Source organism: Podarcis cretensis, assembly GCF_951804945.1.
Source record: "Podarcis cretensis genome assembly, chromosome: 8".
Classification (NCBI taxonomy): domain Eukaryota; kingdom Metazoa; phylum Chordata; class Lepidosauria; order Squamata; family Lacertidae; genus Podarcis; species Podarcis cretensis.
In genome coordinates this window covers 78,937,616-78,957,910 of record NC_137177.1, presented here as the reverse complement: position 1 = coordinate 78,957,910, position 20,295 = coordinate 78,937,616, and the positions used below count along the sequence as shown (strand labels likewise).

At 46.7% G+C, this 20,295-nt stretch overlaps 1 long non-coding RNA gene across 5 annotated transcripts; it reads right to left on the bottom strand.

Moving 5' to 3' along the window:
• Positions 1-6,892: 6,892 nt before the first annotated feature.
• On the bottom strand, positions 6,893-19,544 carry LOC307222224. Of its 5 annotated transcripts, none has more exons than XR_013841643.1 (4): positions 17,904-17,934; positions 17,367-17,562; positions 15,221-15,845; positions 6,893-7,022 (listed from the first exon to the last, which is right to left on the bottom strand). It is a non-coding gene; the product is annotated as an uncharacterized lncRNA (long non-coding RNA). The 5 variants fall into 5 exon arrangements; XR_013841644.1 differs by lacking the exon at positions 17,904-17,934 and adding an exon at positions 17,784-17,894; XR_013841640.1 differs by lacking the exon at positions 17,904-17,934 and adding an exon at positions 19,528-19,544 and having other exon boundaries at positions 7,008-7,022.
• Between the last annotated feature and the right edge of the window lie 751 nt (positions 19,545-20,295).

The following is a 20,295-nucleotide window of genomic DNA, read 5'->3' as shown; positions in this document are numbered from 1 at the left end:
GAAGGCAGAGAAGAGGAACTTGGTAAGAGTGGGGTGGGCAGCTTGGTTGTCAGAGTGAGGAAACCCGGATGAGTTTCTCTGCTTTGTGAGATACATTCTTTTAAAAATATATAAAAAAAATGAGGGCTGAAAAATATTTGCCTATGTTTTTGACAAGAACTTGGAACAGACCATAGGAGCTCTCATACTGCTGCAATTAACACATATTTGGGTAGAGTCTGTTGCAGTCAGATGTCTTGGAAATCAGACAGAGATCCATTGAGGGAAGGTGATGACAAGTCACAGCTGTTTTATAGCTAAGGTGAAGGTGCTAAGAACATAGAAGACCAAACAATTAAACCCCTGTGTTGCAAAAAATCATCAGTAATATCCAAGGCAGCACGATGACCAAGTACAACAATGCAATGTCAATATAAACTTTATATAATCTATACGGAACACTGAACAATATGAAATATATGAAATATGCACTCTCTGCAAGACCAAAGAAACAGAAATCTTATAAATCTCTGAAAGTCATAAAATGTGCATTCTTGATGGTTTCTCTTGAAAACATAGAACCAAATAAACATAAGTTCTATAAGTCTCTGAAAGTCTTTGTAGACTATGCAAGTCTCTGAAAGAAGCAATGGATCAGATTCTTATCTGGTGAAAACAAGCCATAAAGCTTTGTTTTATGATGTCAAACGCTGCTGAAGTGGTCCGCAAACAGACATAGTGAACAGTGATTCTGGATAGTTCTTACAGTTGGCAACCATATGCCCTAATGTGATTCTCAGCAACTGGTATTCAGAGGTATACTGCCTCCAACAGTGAAGGTAGAACATAGCCATTGTGGCTACTAGCCATTGAAAGTCTCATCCTCCACCATGAATTTGTCAAATCTTCTTTCAAAGCCATCCAAGTTGGTGGCCATCACTGCCTTCCATTATAATCTACCTGGACAATATTTTATAGAAGCTCCCTGTGGAACTGGGCAAAGTCAACAAGGATGGTCTTATTTAACAGCACACAGCCAAACTCTCCAGAGGAAAGAGAAGAAGAGTTTGGATTTGATATCCCACCTTTCACTCCCCTTCAGGAGTCTCAAAGTGGCTAACATTCTCCTTTCCCTTCCTCCCCCACAACAAACACTCTGTGAGGAGAGTGGGGCTGAGAGACTTCAAAGAAGTGGGACTGGCCCAATGTCACCCAGCAGCTGCATGTGGAGGAGCGGAGACGCGAACCCGGTTCCCCAGATTACGAGACTACCGCTCTTAACCACTACACCACACTGCAGGTCTTCTTTCCCCCAAAACCTTTGTCATTTATGTTAGAAAGGTGAAGGGTGTTCTGTTTAAAGATAAAGGTAAAGGGGCCCCTGACCATTAGGTTCAGTCATGACCGACTCTGGGGTTGCTGCGCTCATCTTGCTTTATTGGCTGAGGGAGCCGGTGTACAGCTTCCAGGTCATGTGGCCAGCATGACTAAGCCGCTTCTGGCTAACCAGAGCAGTGCACGGAAACGCCGTTTACCTTCCCACCAGAGCGGTACCTATTCATCTACTTGCACTTTGACGTGCTTTCGAACTGCTAGGTTGGCAGGAGCAGGGACCGAGCAACAGGAGCTCACCCCGTCGTGGGGATTCGAACCACCAACCTTCTGATCGGCAAGCCCTAGGCTCTGTTGTTCAATCCACAGTGCCACCCGCATCCCTGTTCTGCTTACATATAGGAATAACAAAATTATTGCAACCTGGTTAATAAGAAACAAGAAAGTAGCTTTGCAGGAAAGCAGCATTGCTTGTCAATAGCACTCAAACATTCCATCCTCCCTTCCACCTTTCACTCACCTTCATTTTGACCCTTTCTTTCCACTCTAAGGGAAATGTGGCTTTAAGATAGAAACCAGCTCAGGCCTTGCAGATCCCAGAACCATACATTTTGCTTCCGCAGGGGCATTGCTGCCTCCAACAATGGAAGGGTGAAGAATTAAAGCACTTGACTTTCCCCAAAGGAACCTGGGAACTGGAGTTTAGCCCTCTCCCACAAAGCTACAATTCCCAACACCCATAACAAGCTACACTTCCCAGGATTCTTTGGGGGAAGCCATGACTGTTCAAAGTGGTACCATAGTGCTTTAAATGCATGATGCAGATGCGGCCTTAGAGTGATATGAATGCCTTGTATACCATTTTCCTATTCCCAAAGTGGAGATGATGTACAGGTAGGAGACAAGAGAACACAGGGCTTACAGAAACCCAGCTATGATGTTTACTAGCTTTAGGCCGTTCCAGCAAACCCTGAGCTCTTTCCAGCTGCGCAGTCCTGATATAGCAATTTTCTGGCGGCACATGTGAGCAGCAGGGGCACTCAGTGCATCATGTCATTATTTCAGAGAGTGGAGAGAAAGATGGTGTACGAGTAAGGGATGCTGGTGAGGAAGGGTTTCAGAAACCCATCAGTCATCTTACGTGATCCTCAGTCCAGAAAGAGACACAAGGTTTGTATCCAAAGCTAGTCCTATACCCAGAGGAGACCCATTGAAATGATGGATTTTGTAGGTAGGATGGGATATATTGTCTTACAATTATTCTCCCTGTTGCATGTGTGTGCAGAACATTTAAAGTAATCAGTTAAGTGTTTAACTTTTTTTTTTTTTAATAATATTTATTGAACATTTTCAAATATAACAGAAAAAAGAAAAGAAATAAAACATCCATTTTATAACCTTATTTCCATTGGCATCTTTCCAGGATTTCCCCACCCCACCCCTCTTGTATTCCAATTCCTTCAAATAGATTCAACAAGTTCTTACCCCAAATTTTAAACTTATTATAATTAACCCAATGTTAAAAATGTTTTTCCATCCCCTAAAATCGACCCCGCTCCCTTCCACGAGTTCCCCTCTTTAATATGCAGAACAGATTAAAATAAAAGAAAATAGAAAATAGAATAAAATATAATTTAACACCCTTTGGATTCCAAATTTCCCTCCCCCCTTTCCCGGTTGCGTTCCCCAATGTCCATCAATGCCTGTCGTCATCCTGGAGATCCCACATCTAGGCCGAAATCCTTCACAAGTCCACTTTGCCGTCTTTTTAATAGTCTTTGCCATCTTTTTAATCATCTTTAGTTTCGAGCGTCCAATCTCAGAAAAAACTCTATCTCAAAAAGATCCATTTTTTCCATCCAGATCTCTGTATTTAAGAGTAAAACTCCAATTTTGTTTCTTTAAACCTTTCAAATCTGGATGTCCCAAATGTTCCCACTTCCAACTTTATCCAATTCTTGTTGTTCATGTTGTTCTTATTATTCTCTCTCCTCACTTTCCTCTAGTTTCTTTTCCTGCTCTCCTGCAAAAATGTTCCAATTCCAAAAGCTTCTAAATCCCCTACAGAGCCTTTGTTATTCAGGAACAAAACTTTACGTCAAGTCCCTTCCATTCTTCAATAGATAAATCTATTGTCTCCTTTAGTGTAGAGACCTCTGTAGACAAAATAGTGTTCCATTTCTGCAGTTTCCCAGGAGATAAAAAGTCCAATTCAAATTCCATGCCAGCAATACTTGTAGTGTCCCACAGCCCCTCTAGAGGGATTATAGTAACTCAGTTTCCTTCCAGATCGCACCCAACAGTCAAAGTAACTTGTTATTCCTTGTTTTAAACAATTTATATCTAATTTGTAACAAATATAACCGGCAAAGTCCTCATAACAAAATTCTCTTTTTATTCTTCAGCTTTGACAGCTCCTTTGACAGCTGTCAAAGCCACTGTTTCTCCTCTCCCGGCGCTCTCGCAGATCGCTCCCAGTTCCCGGGGGGGGGGGGTTGCATTTTAGCTCACGTTCTACTTTTCTCCTCCAGCCCAGTCTTATAATTTTCCATCGTGAAATTAGTAACTTTATCAAACCAAGGTAGCACTCGATCTTAGTTTTTAAATCCTTTGCTTTAAATCCTCTACGACAGGGGGGAGACGGACTTCCTCTTTGCACCTCCCCCGCTCGCTCTGAATTTAATTTTTTTTTCCTTTTTAAGTCCAGTTTCCAATTACTCACGGGTTATTCTTTTTAATCCGAATTTTCAATGGAAGAAGTCAGCGCTCTCCGCCAAATGGCATGCGGCTTCGCTCGGCAGGTGAAGTGGAGGACTCATAGCACCACACCCCCCCTGGCACCCGCTCCGTAGCCTTTAAAAAGGCTCCTTCGCGGGTCGGGGGGGCGCAAACGGTGCCCGCCGAGTCACCATGCCCATGGGTTTCAGCGCCCATGGGTTTTGAGGGTCCCCGCGACGCCGACGCGGTAGAACCCAACCCCTGCCGAGCAGGCTCCCTCCGGAGCTCGGAGGGAGTCCGCCATTTGGCGATGGTGCCAACCCGGAAGTCCCAGTTAAGTGTTTAACTTAAAACACTTAGCAGAGTTTAAAACACCACCCCTTGCAACAGTAAACTGGAAACTTTGAAACTAGGCTGTATAGTCTTATTTTTAGCCAGGCTGTGGTAACAGTCTGGATTTTTCCCCTCCCCCCTTTTCCCTTCTTAATAAAAGACTCACGTAGCAGATTGTAAAGTAAGCATAAAAATAGTGTTTACTTACATAAAGTCTTGCACTCAGTTCCAGCAGCAGCAGTAGTAACCAAAATAAGTCGGGCAAATTCTACTTCTAGATTACAAAACACATAATTGAGTTTTTAAAAAATGGACTCTCCACTGGAGTGGAGACCACATGGGCATCTGTCTGCCTCAGAAGCATGGTGGGAAGAAAGAATGAGTTCTGAGGCAGCAGAAAAAATTAAAACCTTTTGTCTTTTTCCCGCCAGGTAACTCAAGGGAAGTGACATCTCATAGAGCTCTGTCTCTGACAGTTACACTGCTTTTGTTTGCAATCCACCTGTCTAGTAATTTGCAGCTCTGTGGTTGCTACTGCCTAGAATTACTAAACAGTAAGAATGTGCTGTTATTTTGACTGCAAACCCCCACACAAATATGGCTAGTTCAGGTCCATTATTTCAATGGGTCTATGCTGAGTAGGGATAGAAGACTCTGCCAATTTCAATTTCTCCCTCTTTTTCCCAATCTTAAATTCAGTTTTCCACAGTCCCACATCAGTTTGCAATATAAGTCCTCATTCAAATTCACCCACGTGTGTGTGCACGTGCGTGCACACACACACACACACACACACACACACACAACTGCCCCACTATAATGCATTTTTGCATTTTAGCTTCACTAATCGATGCACTTTTACATAACACTTTCCCCAATGTTATAACATTGTTTAGAGATTCAGTGTGGTGTAGTAGTTAGAGTGTCAGACCATGACCTGGGAGACCAGGGTTCAAATCCCCAGTCAGCTACAACACTCAGTGGATGATGCTGGGCCAGTCACTGCCTCTTAGCCTAACCTACCTCACAGTTGTGGGGCTTAAATGAGGAGGGGGGAGAGCGTAACATCTGGCCATTTCTGGCTACCCGTAGGAATCCCAGCAAAGGCAAACCTTCTCCTGTTATGCTGTGAATGGGAACAAAATGATCTTTGATGTCCTGAAAATAAACTGCTTTCTTTCTTTTCTCTTTTCTTTTCCTTTTAAAAAGGCAGCCAGCTGAGATTATGCTAGCTACTGAGCTATCAAGAAGCCGCATTTTTTAATCCCATTGTTCTCTGCATGCAGAAAATCGCCGCCTTCCACCCAGGCCTTCAGGTTTCGGTTACGGCTTGTTATGTTCCTTTCATTATTGCTATTCGGATGTTTTCGTCTGTTTCTGCTCAATGCAGTGGCCTGTTTGTTCTCTAGGCAGTTTCTTGCCCCTCAAGACCGTATCAAACTACCTGACAGCATAAGTCAGCCTGGGCGCTAGACATACGCCCACCACCTGGCTCAGTGGCTTAAAATATTCAGGGGTGGGATTCCCACATTCTTCCTGTGCCTCCGTGGCACATATTTCTCCATTCGGTGCATCCTAGTTGGCTCCGTCTCCGAGCTCGTCGGCAAACCGTTTGGAGGATGTGCATATCAGCCGCCAGGGCATTCTGCCCAATCTCTCTCCCTCTCTCGTTCTGCCTGCATTACCGTTAATCTTGACAAAAACGCATTATATTTAATACAGCTTCTGCAGGCCTCACTTGCCGGATGCATAAAATCTGGGAGACGCTCCGGCGGAGGGACGTAGCGCAGAGGCAAATTGGGCATTGCTAACACTTTGCAACCGGCACAGACATCCCCCCACGAGAAGAAAGATGGAAGAGAGAGGGAGGCGGAAGAAGGCATTCGCACAGCCAGCTCAGGATGGGGTTGACATCGGAAGATGCCTTACACTGAGCCAAGGTGGTCCATTGTTCAGTATTGCCTACTCTCTCTGACAGTGGCTTTCCAGGGTTTCAGGCAGGGTTTCCCCCCACCCCCTACCTAGAGACAGCAGGGATCAGTGATGTGACAAGGGTGGGGCAACAGGGGTGCTTGCCCTGGGCACAAAATTCTTAGGGGCACAAAATTTCAAGTAGTAATAATACATTTAAAAAATAGTACATCTCCCACCTCACAGAGAAAACCTACCAATATTTAAACATTCTACACAGTTTTCCTTTTTTTAAAAAAAAAAATATTCAAAATTAAAACAAGACATATTATCCAAAAACATACCATCCTTGTTTTTTTCCCCATTTTTGCTCCCTCCCCCCCCCTCACAAAACCCATCCGCCCTCACTCAACCCCCCCCCCCGAACTTCCCGAACTTCCAGTCTTTGGTTTCTCTGAGACTGCTGTTTTCTGCATGTTACAAAGCTGTATAGATCCTCAAACTATTTAGCTGATTACTATCACAGTTTTCCAAAATGTCAGGGAAAATAAACATTGTATTCAGAACATGGGTGTGACCAGGATTTATGTTAGTGGGGGCAGGACACCCACCTGCCATCGTCCTCCATCTGCTTCTGTTCAGCAGATTCAGAATGAAATGTCTCCACAACAAAATTCTTTCTTTTGACCCCCAAGCACTCAGAAAAAAATCTGTCAAAATCTTCAGTCATCTGAAAACCAGGAAGTTACCTAAAAAATAAAAAATAATAACATCACAGAGTTCCTTTCATGAAGTTCCTGAATATATTTTGCAAAATTACAAACAGCATGTCTTTTTTAAAAAATCTAAACTAAAACAAGTTTTCCTGGATTTGCTGAAAACCTTTCAGCACTTCCTTCTCAAATTCCTCCTTTTTTTCTGTGCAAACTCACCATTGAGGTGCTTCCCTGTCATTGTCAACCTTAAAGGTAAAGGTAAAGGGACCCCTGACCATTAGGTCCAGTCGTGGCCGACTCTGAGGCTGCGGCGCTCATCTCGCTTTATTGGCCAAGGTAGCCGGCGTACAGCTTCCGGGTCATGTGGCCAGCATGACTAAGCCGCTTCTGGTGAACCAGAGCAGCGCACGGAAACGCTGTTTACCTATTTATCTACTTGCACTTTGACGTGCTTTTGAACTTCTGGGTTGGCAGGAGCAGGGACCAAGCAACGGGAGCTCACCCCGTCGCGTCTGATCGACAAGTCCTAGGCTCGGTGGTTTAGACCACAGCGCCACCCGCGTCTCGCTTTGTCAACCTTAGTCAGGTTCTAACTCTCTGCGAGGTACGGATTTGGGGGGGGCAGCTGCCCCCTGCCCCTCCCCCCCGTCTACACCCATGGATCAGCAATATTGACCCCTCCAACTGTGGAGGCAGAGCCAAGCCATCATGACTAGCACCCATAGCTCTCTAAATCCCTCTTTTTTCATTCCAGCAGTGTTCCAAACGTTTTAAACAAATTATCCTTCTTCCACCTCAATAGCCCAACATGCCTTTATAGACCTTCCATTCTCCCCCCCACTACTAGCAGCCACAGCCCCCTGCCCATGTTTAAAAGCAGCTTTAGGGACTTCCCAATGTGAGTCACCCTACAATGACAGGCTTGAATGTCCACCGGTGTTATAATCTACTTTATCTTAATGCAATCTTTCCCTGCTGAACTCTCTGGGAGCCTTAACAGACTATTTTCGACAGAGGGCCTTTTATATGATTATGATGGTGATGATTCGATACTGTGATTACTCTCACGCTCCTGAACTTTGCGGGGAAGGGGGTGGGAAATTAATAAGGGCTTTGTTTTGTTTTGTTGTGGATTTGTGTTGCTTTCCTATTAAGCACCTGAGGATCTTGCTGAATACCAATCAGCTGCACACAGAGACTCCGCGTTTCCTCTTTACTCTGAAAAAGGTTCATTCTGTTACCAATTCAGGCGAGGATGTAAGGGGAGCTCTGCGGCATCAGACCAGAGGCCCATCGAGTCCAGCATCTTGTTCTCACAGAGACCAGCCAAATAATGATAGGAAGACTTTGGTAGCCTTCTCCTCCATGAATTTGTCCAATCCTCTTTCAATACCATCCAAGTTGGTGGCCTTCACTGCCTCTTGTGGGAGTGAGTTCCACAGTTTAACTATGGGCTGTATGAAGAAGGATTTTCTCTTATTTGTCTTGAATCTTCCAACATTCAGCTTCATCGGATGCCTGCAAGTTCTAGTGTTACAGGGGAGGAAAAAATATATATCTGTCCACTTTCTCCATGCTATGTCACCTCTGACTTGCCTTTTCTCCAAACTGAAAAGCCCCAAATGTTGCAATGTTTCGTCATCAGGGAGTCACCCTTGATTATTTCACTTGCCCTTTTCTGAAAGGCACACACATTGTGACCTGTGTTCTTTCAACAGGGCTAAAGGTAAAAGGTAAAGGACCCCTGGATAGTTAAGTCCAGTCAAAGGCAACTAAGGGGTTGCAGCGCTCATCTCGCTTTCAGGCCGAGGGAGCCAGCATTTGTCCTCAGACAGCTTTCCGGGTCATGCGGCCAGAATGACTAAATCACTTCTGGCACAACGGGACACCGTGACGGAAGCCAGAGTGCATGGAAATGCTGTTTACCTTCCTGCTGCAGCAGTACCTATTTATCTTCTTGCACTGGTGTGCTTTCAAACTGCTAGGTTGGCAGGAGCTGGGACAGAGCAACGGGAGCTCACCCTGGTGTGGGGATTCTAATCGCCTTCTGATCGGCAAGCCCAAGAGGCTCAGTGGTTTAGACCAGCATGATGCCTTGGTTAGTTCAGTTGGTTAGAACATGGTCTGATAATGCCATGGTTGCAAGTTCGATCCCCATATGGGACAGCTGCTGCATAATCCTGCATTGCAGGGGGCTGGACTGAATGACCCTCAGGGTCCCTTTCAACTCTACAATTCTACTAGTCAAACATGTTGCTGGACTCCAACTTCCATTATCCCTTGCTGTTGGCTGGGGCCAACAAGAGGTGTGATCCATGAGGATGCCACATTGGCTATCCTTGCCACACACTTACAGCATTTGGAAGACTGTGGACAGTTCTGGCCTCCTGACCTCAAAAACAATATGGTGTTGGAAAAGGTTCTGGAAAGGGCAGCCAAAATGACCACGGGGGGTAGACGGAAAAGTAAATAAGTAAATAAGTAAATAAGAGGTGACACAATAGACATTTATAGAATTATTCATGAGGTGGAAAAAGTGGATGGGGAAGTTTTTATCCCTCTCTCATGCCTTCCGACATCCAATGAGGTTGAATATTTGAAGATTCAGGACAGGTAAAATGAAGTCTCTCTTCGCTTGGTGCATAAGCTATGGGATTTATATGGGGATGTGGGTGGCGCTGTGGTCCAAACCACTGAGCCTCTTGGGCTTGCCAATCAGAAGGTTGGCAGTTCAAATCCTCACGACAGGGTGAGCTCCCGTTGCTCTGTCCCAGCTCCTGCCAACCTAGCAGTTCGAAAGCATGCCAGTGCAAGTAGATAAATAGGTACTGGTGCGGCAAGAAGGTAAATGGTGTTTCCGTGCGCTCTGGCTTCTGTCACGATGTTCTGTTGTGCCAAGTAGGGGTCTAGTCCTGCTGGCCACATGACCCAGAAAGCTGTCTGTGGAAAAACGCCGGCTCCCTCGGCCTGAAAGTGAGATGAGTGCCGCAACCCCATAGTCGCCTTTGACTGGGCTTAACCGTCCAGGGGTCCTTTACCTTTACCTCTTACCTTTTACCTCTTCCCACAGGCGCAGAACCTTCTGTTGGAAGATTCGAGGCAGGATTTTAAAAATCTTCATGCAGCACATAGTTAAACTGTGGAACTTGCTCCCACAGGAGGCAGTGATATCCACCCACCTAAATGGCTTTAAAAGAGGATTAGACAAAGTCATAAAGAGAAGGTTTCAATGGCTGCTACCCATGGTGCCTTTGCTCTATCTTCAAGCTTGGAGGGAGCAATGCTTCTACAACACAGTTGCTGGAAACCACAGGCGGGGAGAAAGCTCTTGTGCTTGGGTCATGTTTGCTTCTTGCATGCATCCGGTTGGCCCCTGTGATGGGACCCTTTCACCTGTTCCAGCCATCCTTATGTTCACCGTTCTCCCGTAACTGCATTAAAAGTCCTCCCTGCTCCTTCCTACATCCTGCCTCCATCTCCCTCCTGACAGGCGAGGACCAAAACATTTCCTGCCACGCAGTGAGGACTTTATGAATACACCATTAAAAGGAAACATTTCCAAGAAATGAAAGGCACTAATGGAGGAAGCTAAGAATTTCTCCCAAGAGGAGCCTCCGTCCCCTCTGCCAGCAGTACGCTGGTCCTGCTAATGGATTTGGAGAGGAGGGAGAAAGAGAGAGGTGGGGGAGAGGAAATATATTTCCGGAGGCCGCCTGTGCTCTGCTAATGTCCAGGAAATAATGTCTCTTGATGACAGCTTCCCTCCATCCCCAATTATAGCCCTCGCTGATGGGCTCCTTGACTGCAACTTCAGGATTTCAGCTAGGGCCAAACAGGACCTGGAAGCTCGTTCTTCTTCCCCGAGCAAATTAAAGCGATTTGTCATCGTAATCGGTTCTCCATGTGTCGGTGAGACGTGGACGCCGTCAGTCATTATGCCACACTATTAACAAATTAAAGGGCAATTGTACCGTGACTGACCAGCCTTTTTGTGCATGCGTGCGACAGCAGGCACACAGATCTCTCTTTTAACTGAGTCAGGCCATTGGTCAACCCAGCCCAGTACTGTATGAATTTAGGATGGGCCAATCGGCATGCTTCCAGTTGACTTCACTTCTGAATGGCGTTCATTCCTAAAGCCATCACATTCTGCTCATATGCATTTGGGAGACACCCTAATCTTGCAACTGCAGTTCATAGAATCATACGGTAGGGAGGGATCCCATCTGGTCCAACCCCCTGAAATGCAGGGGGTTCAAACTGCTTTTAATGTTGAGTTTTAAATTGCTGTGACCAGCCCTGGGATCTTAGGGTGAACAACAACAACAACAACAACAACAACAAATACATGGAATCTCCTTCCTTGGATGTTGAGAAGCTGGAACAAGTGCAGAGGAGGGTCTGGAAACCAAGCCTGATGAGGAATGGTTGAAGGAGCCAGGTAGGTTTAGTCTGGAAAAGAGGAGACATCAGGAACACCTTTCTGAGGGTAAGAGCTGTACAACAGTGGAACGGTCTCCCTCGGGAGGTTGTAGACTCTCCTTCCTTGAAGGTTTTTAAGCAGAGACTGGATGGCTGTCTGTCATGAATGTTTTAGCTGAGTTTCTTTCATTGGACTAGATGGCCCTTGGGGTCCCTTCCAGCTCTATGATTCTGTAATTTGCATGTGAAACATACTCTGCTACAGATGTACCATCCTTCCCTTAAAACATGGAAAACTGCCTTAAACGAGGTCAGATCATATGTCCATCTAGCTCAGCCTTTCTCAACCTGTGGGTCCCCAGATGTTGTCGAACTACAACTCCCATCACCCCAGCTAGCAAGGCCAGAGCTCAGGGATGATGGGAGTTGTAGTCCAACAACATCTGGGGACCCACAGGTTGAGAACCGCTGATCTAGCTCAATATTGTCTACAATGACGGGCAGCAGGTCTCCAGGGTTTCAGGCAGGGGACATTTCCAGTCCTATATCAGGGATTGGACCTGCCGCAGGCAAAACAGATGCCCTCTCAGCGAGCCCTTCCCTCGCAACATAGGGACACTGCTGTATATTAAAGGTAAAGGTAAAGGTAAAGGGACCCCTGACCATTAGGTCCAGTTGTAGCTGACTCTGGGGTTGCGACACTCATCTCGCTTTATTGGCCGAGGGAGCCGGTGTACAGCTTCTGGGTCATGTGGCCCAGATGACTAAGCCGCTTCTGGCGAACCAGAGCAGCACACAGAAACACCATTTACCTTCCCATGGGAGCGGTACCTATTTATCTACTTGCACTTTGACGTGCTTTCAAACTGCTAGGTTGGCAGGAGCAGGGACTGTGCAACGGGAGCTCACCCCGTCGCGGGGTTTCGAACTGCCGACCTTCTGATCGGCTCTTGGCTCGAACCATTTCTCTATATTAGCTCAGTATTGTCTGCACTGACCGACAGCAGCGACCTCCAGGATTTCAGGCAGCCCTGCTGGGAGACGGATCGCAAAGAGAGACACCACAGGTGCTCCAATCGCCTCCTCCCCATAGCGTCTAGCTCCCCCCCCCCAGCAGCCCTTAATTGTTTAATTCATTCATTCCTCATGGCATGCTCGAGCCATTCCCCATGTGCCGGGCCAATTGAGGGGAAGGACCACTATAAATAATGCATCACCCTGCTTATCGCTAGACTGCCGGCGGGACTCATCTATCACAGCTCCTGCCAATATGCTTACAAGCACCCTTAACACTAACACTGCTCGTGCCTCGAACGGTGGTTTACTGCTTCCGTTCTTGTAAACTGCCGCCTTAAAAAATGCATGAGTTCAAAACAAGAGTCAGATTCTGCCTACTGTGATTGGGCTGGCCCCAAAGGCGGATAATCATCCCGGACTGGAGCTTCACTATTCATCTCAATTCCCTTCTTTCTTTATTTCCCCCCAGCCCTCCCTCCTTAGACTTGTAAAGGTTGCATCCAATGAAATTCCTAGCCGCTGAAATTAGAAACATAGGAAACTGTCTTATACCAAGTCAGACCAGTGGCTCCATCTAGCTTAGTTCTGCTAGCAATGACTGGCAGCAGCTCCCCAGGGTTTCATCCAAGGGCCATTCTCAGTTCCACTAGGAGATGCTGGGGACCTTCTGGCACAGAAGGGGAAAGTGCTGTTGGGCTCAGGTTCTGCTTGTGGGTTTCCCACCGGCATCTGGTTGGCCACAGTGAGAAGAGGGTGGCAGGCTAGATGGGCTGTTGGCCTGATCCGGTAGGCTCTGCTCATGTTCTCATGTTAACTGGCTGAAAGGTCCACCACCCAGCAGAGGTGTGTGCATGAACTTGTTTAACAAAAAGAAAAGTGTCATTCATTCTGAAATGAATGCCTTGTCCATGAGCTTCAGTCTGGAGCAAGATGGGAACTGGGAGCCAGGATCATGGATAAGCTTTCTCTTCTCCATCTCAAGCAGCAAAATGCATGTTGGAGGTCCCTCCTGCTAATTCTGCTGATTGGGACTCTTGGACAAAGCATCATAGAATTGTAGAGTTAGAAGGGATCCCACAGGTCATCTATTTCAATCCCCTACAATGCAGGAATCTCAGCTAAAGCATCCATAGCAGATGGCCATCCAAACTCTGCTTAAAAACCTCCAAGGAAGGAGAGCCCACAACCTCCCGAAGGAGACCGTTCTACTGTTGAACAGCTCTTACCCTCAGAAAAGTCTTCCTGATGTTCAGTTGGAATCTCCTTTCTTGTAACTTGAAGCCATTGGTTTGAGTCCTACCCTCCAGAGCAGGAGGAAACAAGCTTCTTCCCTCTTCCATGTGACACCCCTTGAGATATTTGAAGATGGTTATCAAATCTCCTCTCGGTCTCCTCTTTTCCAGGCTAAACCTACCCAGCGCCTTCAACCGTTCCTCATCAGGCTTGGTTTCCAGATCCTCCTCTGCACTCTTTCCAGCTTGTCAACATCCTTCTTAAATTGTGGGGCCCAGAAGTGGACACAGTATTCCCTCACCAAGCCCTGCCCTGGAGACACCACTGGATTCCCTGCAATCTTATAAAAACTTGCACTTCTTTCCCTCTATAGGCAAAAGGCCTCCAACAGGCAGGGTTTTCTTTATTTTCTTTCTTTCTTTCTTTTTAATGGGAGAGAATGAAATGGGCATTGATTAAAAAACAAAGGAAACCATTTCCATCTTATCTCAAGATGCATCTGTAGCTGTGTTTCACACACTGAAATTGGAACACAAGCAACACATTATGGGTAAGGCCGGCTCTCATTGAGTGAGTGCTACAAGCTGATGGAAGGCTTTCTTATACAGTTGGGGATGCTGTTCCCTCCTTCCCAGTGGATCATCTCTCTCTCAAAATAGCACAGAGCAAAGAGATTGCCAATTTGATCGTATTAAAGCTAAAGGGACCCTCCCTTTCCCAACACTGTCTGTTCATTTCCAGGGTGGAGGCTGCTATCTTTGTCTCAGCTCGATGTGCAAAAGGGCCATAGCTAAGTGACAGAGCACCAGCTTTCCATGCAAAAGGTCCCAGGTTCAATCATCAATGGCATCTCCGGGTAGGACCGGGCAGTGCCTTTTTTCTTTAAAAAAATGTTTAGGGGTAATCTCATTTTCCTACTCATATTGAAATAAATGTAAAGGTAAAGGTACCCCTGCCTGTACGGGCCAGTCTTGACAGACTCTGGGGTTGTGCGCCCATCTCACTTAAGAGGCCAGGGGCCAGCGCTGTCCGGAGACACTTCCGGGTCACGTGGCCAGCGTGACATCGCTGCTCTGGCCAGAGCCAGAGCCAGAGCCAGAGCCGCACACGGAAACGCCGTTTACCTTCCCGCTGGTAAGCGGTCCCTATTTATCTACTTGCACCCGGAGGTGCTTTCGAACTGCTAGGTTGGCAGGCGCTGGGACCGAGCAGCGGGAGCGCACCCCGCCGCAGGGATTCGAACCGCCAACCTTTCGTTCGGCAAGCCCTAGGCGCTGAGGCTTTAACCCACAGCGCCACCTGCGTCCCCATATTGAAATATTGCCCCTCAATGAGGCCAAACTTAGATTCACAAAATGTTTAGGGGTATGCGTCCCCTCAGAAAAAGCACTGGGACTGGGAATGTCCTGTGTGGCCAATTACAGCTAGGATAGACAATGCTGAGTTAGATGGACCCAATGGTCTAACTTGGTATGAGACATCACCCTCATTTCCTCAACCATCCTCTGTTGAGTGAGGGTACATAATTCTGCCCTCTTTCTACAACGTAATTAGTTCACTCAGTTGTCCAAGCATTGGCCATGCTGGCTGGTGTGATGGGAATCCACAAACATCAGAAGAGCTGCACAACTCTCAGTCTTGCTGCATGTCACCAAGAGATTGTTTGGGGAAGGGCCGTAGCTCAGTGGTTAGTGCATCCAGTTGAAAGGATCTCAGGAAGAGAAGATGGGGGAAGACCCCTCTCTCTGCCTGAGCACCACCACCACCACCCCAAGAACTTCTGCCAATCAAGACTGAGCAGACAGCGGAAGAGGGTTAAATGGAGCTCCAAGACAAGACTGTTGCAAGGAACTGGGCAGGGAGCTCATAGAGATGAGCTAAGCTGCAATGAATGCTGGTGGTGATATTGTGTTCTGAGTTTCAGGACCACTGACAGCTCCAGGTGATCCACTCCCTGACTGAACCTTTTGAGGCTCCTGCTCTCGTGCATCCAAGCTCATGCCCTAGAGATTCAGGAAGTTTTCCTGAGAGGCTTGCGTTCCTCAGCCACAGACCGGGTTGCTTCATGGCTGGCAGAACCCTGCATCCAGCCTGGCCTCTTAGCTGGAAAGTCTGCAGCCGCCGGCTCTTGAGTCTTGATTGCTGCTGGGCTCTGGGGTCATAGCAGGCACCCTTGAGCGACCTCTGCTCCAGGAAAAGAAGAGACAGAGCCTGAGTTGATTGTCAGTTGAGAACTTAGGCTTCTGCTATGCATTGCAACTAATCTCACGCCTACTTGGACACCGGCGGGGGAATTAAGCCAGCTAGAGCAAGCAGAGGTTGCAAAAGATGGGATGGAGCATGTGCAACCTTTGCCTAATCCCCCCGCACTCAGAGGAACTGCACCCCGCATTAGCTCTCTCCCTGGCAGGCCTTTTCTCCCATTCCCCCCCCCCCCCATGCAGCACTCCCTCTGGACCTGGGGGTTTGAATCCTATGCACTAGCAGCAAAAACATTCCCCGAGTCTCAGTATTTTTATGCAGCCAAGCCCAGCAGAATGAGCACATATCAGAATTTCAGAAGACCTCCCTTGGATCAGGCCAATACCCCATCTAGTCCAGCATCCTGTTCTCCCAGTGGCCAACCAGATTCCCAATGGGAAACCAGCAAGCGGGATCCAAGGACAAGAGCAACCAGCAACTGATATTCAGAAACATTGCTGTCTCTGACTGTGGAGGCAGAGCCTAGCCATCAAAGCTAGTAACCATCCATAGTCCTCTCCTTTCACACCAGATACTGACAGATTAGTGGGGGAACTCCAAGATTCATGGAAGCTTATATAAATCAAGTGGGAGGTGGAACCCCAAAACAACCCAATGAGTACTGAGCATGCTCAGAATTCTGGCTGACTGGTTTGGGACAGGGGGGTGGAATGGAATGGAGCATCCTGGATAAGGACATGACTATTGGGCTAGCATTTTGGAATCTGAACAGGAGTACTTCATACCGTAACATTTGTTGTGGACCCTACTTTTAATTATCATTGCTTGCTGTTCTGGCCTAGACCCAATATACCTGAAGGAGTGTCTCCAGCCCTATCATTCAGCCTGGACACTGAGGTCCAACTCCAAGGGCCTTTTGGCGGTTCCTTCACTGCAAGAAGTGAGGTTACAGTGAACCAAGCAGAGGGCCTTCACAGTAGTGGCGCCCGCCCTGTTGAATGCCCTCCCATCAGACGTCAAGGAAATAAACAACTATCTGAATTTTAGAACACATCTGAAGGCAGCCCTGTTTAGGGAAGTTTTAAATGCTTGATGTTTTATTGTGTTAAATGAGATTCAGGTGAGGGTCATATGCCTTGTCAATCCCAGCAGATATATAACAGGCTGATGGCCTGCCCAGGTCGTGAAGGATGATCTATTTTGGCAGCCAACTGGTCTGAAAAAACTCAACAAGACTGCCTGGCCTGTTCTGGACAACCTTTGAGATAAGGATTATAGGCAGTATACAGCTACAATGGCTGCTTGAAAACACTACTTGGGCAGAAGGCGGAATCCTTACCCTGCCGACAGTGCTAGCTGCAACCCAACATGGAAACCCTATGCATAATCCTGCTAAATCTAGTTGGTTTAATAGCAGTATTAGGCTAGCAAGATCTTGTGAGATCTTCCTGAAATCTCACAAGATCTCATGAGCTCTGTAAGATCTTGCAGGCGGCCACTCACCTTTTCCAGTCGGCACTGCGTCCAGTGCTTAACGGCAACTTTGTCCTGAAGCCTCCATGTTCCCTCTGCCTCTATGTCAGAGTCCTTCTACCAGCTGCCTGGGGTCATTCACAGGCCGAAGTGTCTCTCCCTTTTCTCATTTATGGCGCTTATGTCCAAGCTGGCATCTCAGAGTAGTCTCGAAGCAGTTTCCTATCTAATCAATACAAAATCATAGAACAAAATTGTAGATTTGGAAAGAACCCCCAAGGTGCGTCTAGTCCAATTGCCTGAAAAACAGGAATCCAATTCAAGAATCCCTTGCAAATGGCCACCCAATCACTGTGTATAAAAAACCTCCAAAGAAGAAGAATCCACCACCTTCTGAGGGTGTCTGAATTGATATCCCATCTTTTACTCCAAGGAGCTCAAGATGACATACATAATCCCCACAACCTGGCCCCAGGTCAGCCAGTGAGCTGCATAGTTGACTAAAGAGGTATTTGAACCCTAGTCTCTCCCAGGGTTTCCCCTTCTGAGAAACAGCTCTTCACTCACAGAAGCTGCTCAGTTCTGCTCCTGGTAAGCATTCTATGATGTCACAGTAGGGGGCTTGCAGGCAGTGGGCAACCAAAGTTGGCATGAGTGTTACACAAATCTGAAGGTGCACACATAGCAGACCTGCTCCCTAGAGAAAAAACAATCCTTCACCATTCAAAAATTATAAAATATTCCCTGAAAAAAAGACACTTTGTTTGAGTTCACAGAGCAATCCTAAAGACATCTTGACCCTCTTAATGACCCCAGATACTTACTCTGCAATTGAAGGAAAAACCTTTCCCAATAGTTCTTTTCACTTCAAAAGCTATAAACATCTCACATAAATAGGGGTAGATCTGTAACAATAGATTCAAGAACTGAGGTATTTACCATTTCAAGGGAATGGCTCAGACTGGCCAGGAAAGGGCAACCAGCAAGCATTGTCAGGTATCATGACAAGAGACAAGCCAGGTGACAAGACTGCCTCTTTCTGTGATGTATGTATGATGCTTGTTGGATGGGCAGTGGTTTTCAACCAGGATGCTGTGGCACCCTTTGGTGCCTTGAATGATGGTCAAGGGTGCTGTGAGCAACACTGGCCTCTGTCCCTCTTTCACTTCCCACCCCCCCATGCCTTCTTGCATCTCTGCCTCCCAAAGGCTTGTGCAGCTGTTTGTTGCAGCACCCCTGGCTACAAGCTGCCCTGGCGAATGGTGCCTCTGGAACCGGCCAGGGGGTACTTCCTAGGCCCCTGTGGGGCAACATGAGGAGGCACCTCTCTTTAGGGAAGGGGCGGGAGCTGCGGCTATTTAGAGGACTCCTAAGGAGAGGGGAGAGGAGAAGAGGGAACACTCCACAAGGGAAGGAGTCAGAAAAAGAACAAAAGCTGCCAGCTCTGCTGGCAAGGGGTGACATAGCTGGGCTCCTGAGCCTCACAGGGCTGCCGCAGAAAGAATGTAGTTGGTCAAGGGAGCCGTGGACTCAAAAAAGTCCAAAACCTCTGGGCTAAGGGAAACCCAGCCAGATTGGGGGGGGGTGTATAAAAATAAATTATTATTATTGTTATGAGCAATTTCTCAAGTCTTTAAAAATTGTTACACACACTTGTCTTGGCTCCTCATCTCCATGCAACATGTAAGGTGAGAAACTCTGTTGCAACAGTAAAATTAAGATCTGCCTTGCTTTGACTGGTTCCTGCCACTGCTCATTTTTCCCTGACCCATCATGGATTTAGCCCCAGCCCCAAGAAACTAGTAACTGAAGGAGGTGGGTCATGGGAATTGAAGCATATGCTTTCTGCATACAACACACCCACTGCCAAGCAGCTCCATCTCATCTGCCCCCAACCCCATACCACCCTCTCTCCTAAAATAGACTGGGGTCACTGAGTCCTTCCCAGCAATAGAATTAGCTGTACTGGAAGATTCCTAAAATGTTATTAATCCAGAGTTCAGAGTTAAGAATTCAAAGGTCCAAATATAAAATAAACGTTCATAAATACACGGCAAACACATAAGTAAGTACAGTGGAGCAATCTCTGTCAGCTGCTTTAGGAGACAACAAGAGTCTGCAAAGCAGGATACAAATAATAGAAAAAGTATTAAACTGTACATTTCAAAGAATATATATATATATATATCACCCTAGTGTTGTATGGCATTAACATTGTTCTAACCACTAGGCCACACGGACTCTCCTAGAACCGTGGCACTGAGGCCTGGAATTCCATGTTCTCAACTGCCGTTGCCTAGCAACGGAGCTTGTGACCATTTGAACTGAGGTTCTGGCATCCTCAGCATCTCGAGGTTGGCAGAGGTGGCCTGTAGTGACCTTGTCATTTGATAGGGTGCCCACTTGCCCTCCTTCTTGACATGGAATGCTCTCTATTGGAGTCTCCAGGTCCAAAATAAAAACCATAAGAAGGGAGAGCAGGGACCTTGAAGTTCCCAACAGGTGTTAATCAAGCAAGCACACAGGTCACCTTTGTCACAGGTGTGTCATGCCTATGTCCTAGCCAGGCCTGTACCCAATCTTGTTTCTGTACTTTCTGGTTTGTTCTCAGTAACCAAAAACATATTATCAACATATACAAGGAGAAAAGTTGTTTTCCTTCATTTGCAAGGAATTGTACAAAACAAAGCGGCACTAATAAAGAAAAATTCCAGGTTGGCAACAGAAAGCAAACTAAAAATGCTTTTGCAGTTCATCAGAACTATCCAACAATATCAAGTTATAGGAAAACTGTTGATATTAACAGTAACCCAAGTTGGTTAATAGATTTGGCAACTTCCATGCACATGACGTCTGATGCTAATCCCCCCCCCAAGAGTTAAATGAGATTCAGGTGAGGGTAATATGCCTTGTCAATCCCAGCAGGTATATAACAGGCCAATAGCCTGCCCAGGCCGTG